The 9,514-nt window shown below is 38.8% G+C and overlaps 1 non-coding gene across 1 annotated transcript; it reads right to left on the bottom strand.

Moving 5' to 3' along the window:
• Window positions 1–2,301: 2,301 nt before the first annotated feature.
• LOC122069326 lies at window positions 2,302–2,408 on the bottom strand. The gene has a single exon (XR_006137433.1). It is a non-coding gene; the product is annotated as a small nucleolar RNA R71 (small nucleolar RNA).
• Window positions 2,409–9,514: the final 7,106 nt, after the last annotated feature.

The raw sequence follows: 9,514 nt of genomic DNA, 5'->3' as shown, positions 1-9,514 counted from the left end.
TACTCTGGATGGTCTCTAGAGAGACGACCTCCACAAACTCAGAGCCTAAGCTACTGCCCGAGCCTGAGCTGCCATTAGAGCCAGAGCTGTCGTCAGAGCCCTGAATGCTGAAAGTGTCATCACTAGAGGATGAAGGATCGAGAACAGGGCACTTAGGGTGATTTTCCCTAGGCCTCACGGTAGTCAAGGGGGTCTAGTTGGGCAAGTTCGGATCACGCAAGGATGCCATAACGGGATCTTCGGGGCTAGTGCTAGGGTATGCGAAAGGCTGAGTAGTGGACCGACGAGTCACAACCATAATCGTACTTACTTATTACAGGACGAACTTGAAAGGATAAGTGAGAAGGAGCGTTGTTCATGACACCGTGTTATTCTGAAACCCTTTGATAGTTCGCGCTGAGGATGGGAGCTAGTTGAGCTGACTTTACCACAGGATCAACCGACAAGACTTCTGGGAAAGATGTACACTATTTATAGGAGAAGGCAGTGGAGAATGAACAACTAGATCTTCCTGAAATCAATGGTGGATAGGAGTGGTCTCTTTGCCTGCCCGAGGTGAGGTTACGGCTCCGAGACATGTGGCATAACTATCACATTTCGCGTCGAGATGATGGCTCATATCAGAAATGTCAGAGGAATTTAATGCTTTAGTTGTTCGAGCCTAACCGCTAGAGCGGGGGGCTGGTGATGAGGGTATTTCTTCCCATCATTGGCGCGGCAAGGATCGGTCCTGACCAATGCTTCACTTTGGTCCGTCATTAGGTCGTGCTGCCACCTCGGCCCTCCATCAGGCCGTGCTACCACCTCGGCCCGACATCAACAACAAGGTTTCCAGATATGTGCTTTCGTCCATCCCTACATTCAAAGAACGTAATCCCTATTCAGAAGGACAGGACTCTATCCACTACACGTCACCATAGAAGTCTATCCCTCACACGGTTGGCATTTCTGTGCTAACAGGGGAATATTCCCTAAAATATACCCCCAAGACCCAAAATATTCCCAGAATCACAGAGCCACTCCCCTCAAGGACTCCACGCCTAAACAGGACTCTTCACAATTGTCTCCCACTCTCCCTCCATTAGCAGCCTATAAATACCAAGGTAAGCCTCCATCATGATGGACCGATCACTCACTTCTCTTACTGGAAAAGCTCTCTTGAGCATCTGCTATGGAAAGATCTGACTTAGGCATCCGAGTCCCCCGTCGGGTCAACCCGGCTCTCCCTTGTCATCTCTTTTGTGCAGGTCGGCCAAAGCACCAGGAACTGTAGGGAAGATCGTCCGATCAATTTTTTCCGCATCACATATGTTTAGGACGGCAGTCAGAATTAGATCACAACTATTAATAGGTTCACTTTCGCATTATTAAAAGAAACAAAAAAAAAGTGGCTACTCTCCCTGAGTTTGACCCATAGCTACACTTATCCGTACGCTTGCGGTTACATTTAAAATCTCAAACAAGTTTTTGGCTCCGTTACCCGGGAGACAGTTCCATGTTATTTTTCGCTTTCGTTTGGTAAATCAGAGTGCTTTGTTTGCTTTGTTTTGTTTTTCCTTTTCTTTAATTGAATTTTGAGAAGAACAACTTGCAATAATAGTTGTATCGGTGGAGGTCGCCACGCCTCACAATATGATAAAGACAGGTTTTGCCCCTGTAGCAGTACCTCAGGAATTGACCTGAGACCAATAAGCTCCCAAAAAGCCAAAAAAAATCAAAAATCAAAAAATAAAAAAATTAAAAGAAAAATCAAAAGGTTTTTCTATCCATTCTTTTGTGCTTGTCTTACTCTAGTTGTGGGTAGTTTTCTGTTGCATGAGTGTTAAGTGGGTACGTAATACTAAGAATCAGTTAGAAAGAAGAGATCCAACAAGTAGTGACCCTATACGTTTGCTCTCTTTAAAACCTTTCAATATGGGAGACCAACATCAAAACCCTTCACCTAAATCTCTAAAAGATAGGTTCTACCTTGCTAGAATAGCCCAACCTTCCTGCATAGTTCTACCACACGCCCAGGGTAATAATTTTGAACTCAAATCTCAATACATCACTATGTTGCCCCAATTCCATGGGTTGACCTCTGAGGATGCATACCTATTTCTAAGGTAATTTGAAGAGGTATGTGTTCTAATTAAGATCCAATAGCTTTCTGATGATACTGTTAAGCTTAGGTTTATCACTTTTGTATTAAAAGACTAAGCTAAGAAGTGGTTGTATGGGTTACCCATAAATTCCATAACCTCATGGGAATAGTTCACAGTTGTCTTCCTTAAGAAGTTTTTCCCAACTCACAAGACCAATAAGCTTAGAAGTGATACCCTTCAGTTTAGGAAAAAGCCTAGTGAGTCCTTTTCCAAACTTATGGAGAGATTTAAGGATTTACTCTAAGAATGCCCTCACCATGGCCTAGACTTATGGCATTTATGTCAAATTATTTATGAGGGTATTGATTACCCAACTAAACAAATGATAGAATCTATGTGCCCTGAGGGATTCACATCCTTTACAGATGAAGGAAATGCATGGGAACTCTTACTTGACTTAGCTGACAAAACCCGTGAGTGGGAATCAACCCAAGAGAGTGAAAGAACCATAGGAGAAAAAGGATATTTTGTGGATGGGATAGTAGCCAACTTACCCGAACTTCCATACTTGAACTAAAAACTTGATCGATTTGAGATACTACCAGTACTAAAAACCATATCTGGAATTAACCAAATTTGAAATTGCCAGTACTAGAGAAAACAAATCTAAAAGATAAACTTGAACTTGAAAGGAGATGCTCCACAGCTTGTTCTTGTCACCTAGAACTAGAGAATTAAAATTACAATACGATAAACCATAAACATGAAAGAAAACTTACATTCATTAATTAAAACTCCATTACAAAAGTGTTTAACCAAAAAGTAAGAAGAACTAAAAGAGAGTAAACCTAGAGAAAAGAACTAGAGAAAGAGATAAAACCCTAAAACTGAATTGCACCTAAGAAGAGAGAAAACAAAAATAATCTCTAGCCATGCTTTCCCTTTGAACCTTTTTTTATTTATAGAGAAATATGGAGAGACCAACAATTAGGGCTTGGGGGGGGGCCACAATTGTGAGGTGGAGGAGAGAGAAGAGAGAGAATCATAGGAGAGGAGATCTCCCATGATTTTTCTATTTTTTTTTCTATTTTTTTCTCTTTATTCTTCAATCTTGTGCAAAGCCCCCCTCTTGGACGATTTTTTCCCCCTAATTAGATTGATTTGGACAATATTTAGTAGTTCCATCCATATCCTTGCCTTCCTTTTTTTTTTCTCCCTTTTTTTTATTTTTCTCTTTTATTTCCTTATTTCTCTCTCCTCTTGCACAAGAAACCCTTTGGCCAACCTCCTTTGAGTGATGAGTAGTAGAGAGAAAATATTCTAGAAAAAAAACTCCAAAAAAATAGCAACCAAGATGTTCGAATTTGAGACCTCTTAATAAGGAAGGGATTTTGCACGCCACAACTCACCAACTACGACAGGTAGTTGTTGTTATCAAAAATGATTCTTCAATCACATAAGAGTGTGATCCATCGATCCTTGTTGGAATTTAAAATATTCTTTTGTACCCCTGGGATAACTGTAAACGGGCTGGTTCTGCAACTCGGTTTAATTCTGATACATTATTCTAATTCTAGCCCAAAAAGAATAATCACTTGTACGGTTGACCAAATGAATGTGTACTTTTAATTGAACATGTCCATCTTGCTCAAAATTTCTTCCTCTTTACAATCATGATAGAAACATGACCTTTTTACGTGTAAAACTGAAGATATAGCCTCCGATAGACCTTAAGTCCATGAAAATATAAAACCTGTAAAAAGAGAGTAAAACCCAAGGTAGCTCCATTCTAAACATATAAAATGCATGTTTTACTACCCTAGATTTCACACATAAATGTGCTCATCAGAATTCCCCCACACTTAGACTTTGCTAGTCCTCAAGCAAAACAAAAAGAAAAAGAATAAAAAAAAAAAATCTAACTCACTTTCGTAGGAATCACGGTTGCACTTAGCATGTGCAACAAGCCTTTAAACCCTTAGGTCACCCCTAGTCTACGAGTTGTGTCTCGTGGGTGTTTGCAGTGAATATGCACCCAAAATTCAAAAAAAAAAAAATCCTAACCTTGGCTAAAGGTAAGGGCCATATCGATCCGAAGCAAAGAGAATTCCTCTTACACTTGATCTAGGGAACCCCACACTTGAATTTTTATTACCCCATATCAATTTCAACCACAAGCATATTTCTTAATTCGGAACTCACCTTATCTCTTCCAAAACATCTTTATCTTAAGGCAAGACCACTTGTGAAGTAATAGGGAACCCAGGACTAAGGCGTTGGAGTGTTTTTGACAAAACATGTTACCAAGGCATTGATGATATTTACACATACTTTCTTGCTGTGTTTTTTTTTTTTTTTTTTTTTTTTTCATAATAAACTCTATCCTACTCTACTACTGTTAGCTTAAATGACATGGTGGAGAAAACACTAGACACCCAAGTTACTATGTAGCTTCACTTTTTGGATATGCCCACATAGACAGTGATTCTAGAGTTTTTTCAGAAGTTTCCTCCCTAGGAATTTCGATCAAGACACCACACTTCCTGAGATGCAATGCCCTATCTAGTTCTAAGGAAATTAACTCTTACATTTTATTTATACCACTTTCCACACTTCATTTAAAATTGTGTATTTGTCAACATATGCCAAATTAAAATGAAGGTCTCAACTCTAAATCAAGAGTATAAGGAACCCATAGACTTATATATGGTCCAACACCGTAAAACAAGGGTCTCTTATTTTTCAAAAGCGAGTCCCATCTCAAGACACAGGCTTGTTTCTTTTTTCTCAACAAGATTTTTATGTGTTCAAGATGGGTACCTTAATCAAAAAAATTCTTATACTCAAACATCAAGCAACCGAATGGTATGATCATTAACCAAAATCCAAAGTAGAACTTAATCCTTAGCAAGCTCAAAAACAAAAAGAAAAACAAACAAAACAAAGTGGAAAAAAAAAAAACAAAAAAAACTGGTTTCCCTCCCCCACACTTAAGTCATACAATGTCCTCAATGGATGAAAAGAGTTAAAAGCAAAGACAATGCAAGGGGAGTCATACCTGGGTAAAAGTCAGTCATCTAAGTAAAGAGGTGCATGGAGATCCATGACCTCTTCACTAGCAGTAGTAGAAAACTTGAGGAACAATTTTAAATGCTAACCATTAACCTTCGAAATTAACCTTGTTCCTAAATTCAAAATCTTCACATTATGGATAATGAACGGGCCATCCCATCTGGATTTAAGCTTACTAGGGAAAAACTACAATCGAGAATTGTACAATAAGACCTTATCACCAATTGCAAAAGATTTGTGTAGAATGTACTTATCATGGAAAGCTTTGGTCTTTTCCTTATAAATCCTAGAATTTTCATAGGCATCATTCCTAAGTTCCTCCAACTCAGATAGTTGGAGCCTACGATGAAACTAGCATCAGGAAAATCAAAGTTGAGCTTCTTGATGGCCCAAAAGGCCTTATGCTCCAACTCAACTAGTAAGTGACAGGCTTTCCCATACACCAAATAGTAGGGAGACTAACCAAGGTCAGTCTTGAATGCAGTCTGATCAGCCCATTAGGCATCAATGAGCCTAAGGGACCAATCCTTACGGTTGGGATTAACAGTTTTCTCTAAGATTTGTTTGATCTGCCTATTAGAAACCTCCACTTAGGCACTAGCTTGGGGCTGATAAGGGGTAAATAACTTATGAGTGATCCCATACTTTTTCATCAAGGCCTCAAAAGACCGATTACAAAAATGAGTACCTCTATCACTAATTATAGCACGTGGTGTACCAAAGTGGGAAAAGATGTTTTCTCTGAGAAACTTTATCACCACTTTGTGGTCATTAGATTTATAAGGTATGGCCTCTATCAATTTAGACACATAATCAATGGCCAAAAGTATGTACAAATTCCTAAAGGAATTAGGGAATGGTCCCATGAAATCAATGCCCCACACATCAAAGATCTCAACTACCAAAATAGGGTTGAAGGGCATCATGCTCCTCTTATTGATATAGATAAAAGACTGGCAGCTGGGACAAGCCTTGTAAAAATCAAAAGCATCTCTAAAAAGAGTGGGCTAATAAAATCTGTATTGGAGAACCTTTGCGGTAGTCTTCTTAGGTCCAAAGTGTCCACCAAATGCATGATCATAGCAAAAAGATAAAATTGAGTGTTGCTCATGAACAGGCACACAACGTCTAATAATTTGGTCAGGATAAATTTTAAAAAGATAAGGATCGTCCCAAAAGAAACACTTGACTCGGGAAAGGAAATGATACCTATCTTGGGTGGACCAATGATCCGGAGTCACACCTAAAACTAAGCAGTTGACAATGTCAGCAAACCATGGTTAACTGGACACTGCAAGTAACTGTTCATCTAAAAGATTCTCATTGACTGGAGAATCGATAGTCAAAGAATTGGAAAGCCAGGATAAATGGTCTGTAACTAGGTTTTCAACTCCTTTCTTATCCCTAATTTTCAAATCAAACTCTTGTAAAAGTAAAACCCACCTAATGAGACGGTATTTGGCATCCTTCTTCTGAACTAGGTATCTAAGAGCTGAATGATCAATATACACCACCACATGTGAACTAACTAAGTAAGACCGAAACTTTTCTAATGCAAACACAATAGCTAACAATTCTTTTTTAGTGGTTTTATAGTTGATTTGTGCATCATTTAGGGTCCTTCTAACATAGTAAATGGTAGTGAGCAACTTATTAATCCTTTGACCTAAAACAACTCTTATGGCAAAATCTAAAGGGAGACCAATGGGTGGTTGAACAATGGGTGCATTGGTCAACTCCTTCTTAAATTGCTTGAAGGATTCTAGGTACTCTTTAGAAAACTCAAAAGTTTGATCTTTGGTAAGTAGTGCAGTGAGTGCGCAGGCTAACAAACTAAAGTCCTTGATGAACCTTCTATAGAAGCTAGCATGGCCCAGAAAAGACCGAATGTCCTTAACAGATTGGGGAGGTGGTAAATTATCAATTAAATTCACTTTGGCTCTATCTACCTTAATTCCCTCCATGGATACTACATGACATAAATAATACCAGATTTAACCATAAAATGGCATTTCTCCCAATTCAAAATCAAATTCTTAGATATGCACCTTTTCAAAACTAGGGAAAGATGATGAAGACATTCAGAATAGGAATTCCCAGGAATTGAAAAGTCATCCATAAATACTTCTAAGAATTTTTTGACTATATTAGAAAAGATGTTCATCATGCATCTTTGGAATGTAGCAGGGGCATTGTAATGCCCAAAGGGCATACACCTGTTAGCAAATGTTCTATATGGGCATGTAAAAGTGGTCTTGTGTTGATCTTCTAAAGCAATTGGGATCTGGTTATAGCCAGAATATCCATCAAGAAAATAATAATATTTATGTCTAGCTAACATCTCTAACATTTGATCAATGAATGGCAATGGAAAGTGTTCCTTTCAGGTTACCGCATTAACTTTCCTATAGTTTATGCACACTCTCCACCATTATTGGATACGGGTTGGAATTAGTTTGTTATTAGCATTGAGAACTACAGTAACACCAGACTTCTTGGGCACTACATGAACTGGGCTTACCCATTGGCTATCGAAAATAGGATAAATTATTCCATGATCCAAGCACTTTAGGATCTCTTTCTTAATGGCTTCCATCATCACAGGGTTAGCTTTTCTTTGAGGTTCTGTGGATGGTTTGGAATCCTCTATAAGATGTATATGATTTTGCACAATAGAAGGACTTATACCCTTGATATCATCCATAGTCCAACATGGGGCTTCCTTATTGTCTTTTAACACTTTAAGTAACTCCTCTTCCTGGCTAGAAGTCAAATTTGAAGAAATTATTACAGGAAGAGTTTGGTCAGGCCCTAGGAAAGCATGCCTTAAATTAGATGAAAACTCCTTAAGATCTAGCTTAGGGGGCTCAACTATGGAATGTTTGGGAATGGAATTGGAAAGGGGTCCCAAAGGCTCCACAGGTGTATGAAGACTTAAGACTTCAGAAAAGAAAGTTTCACTATCATCATCCAACTCATCCATACTCTTGGAATCCTGAATCAAAATTAATATCAAAGTTGGTAATTAAATAATCAAAAAATCCAAAAAATCCTTAAGCATATTGATCTCCTCTTCCATATGTGAATGCTTGCCTATCCTAAACATGTTAAACTCTACAGTTTGGTTGCCAAAAGATAACCTTAGGAAACCATTTTGATAATTGATTGCAGTACTGGTAGCCAAGAATGGTCTTCCTAGAATCATTGGGATCTCATCCTTGGTTGAGAAGGGCTTGGTATCTAACACAATGAAATCAACAGGGAAAATAAATTCCCCCACCTTTAGTAAGACATCCTCAACCATCCCTTTAAGAATCTTAGCAGAACTATCTGCCAACTGAAGAGTAGTTCTAATGGCTTTCAATTCTCCCAATCCTAGTTTCTTGTACACATGGTAAGGTAAAAGATTCACACTTGTGCCAAGGTCAAGTAAGGCATGCTCAATGTAGGTGTTGCCTATGACACAAGCTATGGTAGGGCTCCCTGGATCCTTATACTTGGCTGCTATAGGCTGAGCAATTATTGAACTAATGTGACCTGTCAAAAATGCCTTTTTGGGCACACTAGTGATACGTTTGTGAGTACACAAATCTTTCAGGACATTTGCATAGGCGAGGATCAAGGATATGGCATCCAAAAGAGGGATGCTAACTTCTACTTTTTGAAGACTTCTAAAAGATTATCTATGGAAGTAGTCTTCTTTTTGTTTATCAACCAATTAGGAAAGGGGACAGGAGGAACATAAAGACTATTAGCGATGTGCCCTTTTTCAGAAGAATCATGTTTGGTTTCTTTAACCAAATCATCTTTAGTTTCAGAAGAATCCTTAGGTTCATCAGACGAACTTGGAACAAAAGGCACACTTGTGTTCTCAATAGAAAGAGAGTTAGCAGGAGTAATAAATGGGGAAGATTTAGGAACACTCTATTGGTACTCTCTACCACTCCTAAAGGTATAAACAACATTACATTGGTTGGAGGGCCCTTGTTGGGTCTGACCTTGTACTATATTCAATAATGTATTAGGAGGTGCTTGTGAACTAACTGGCTGATGATGCCTAGGGTTAGGCTCTAGTTGACTGAGAAAAGTTCCCTTCTCCCTCTCACGCAAAATTGAGACAACTTGGGAGAGTTCTCTTATAAGATTTTGATGACTTGTCATGAGGAGGGCCATATGCTTTTCCAAATCACTTACCCTTCTTGCCTCTCCAGTATTGGTAAACCTAGGGGGTTGTTGATAAGATGATAGGAGAGGAGACCTAGGGAAACTAGCCTGAGGTCCTACATTTAGCCTAAGAAAAGTATTTGGGACAAAAGGTTGTTGTGCAAAGGGAGGCCTTTGGGGTCCAGGTTGACCTT

This window comes from Macadamia integrifolia, unplaced genomic scaffold, assembly GCF_013358625.1.
Source record: "Macadamia integrifolia cultivar HAES 741 unplaced genomic scaffold, SCU_Mint_v3 scaffold577, whole genome shotgun sequence".
NCBI lineage: Eukaryota > Viridiplantae > Streptophyta > Magnoliopsida > Proteales > Proteaceae > Macadamia > Macadamia integrifolia.
This window is presented reverse-complemented; position numbering and strand designations above follow the sequence as displayed.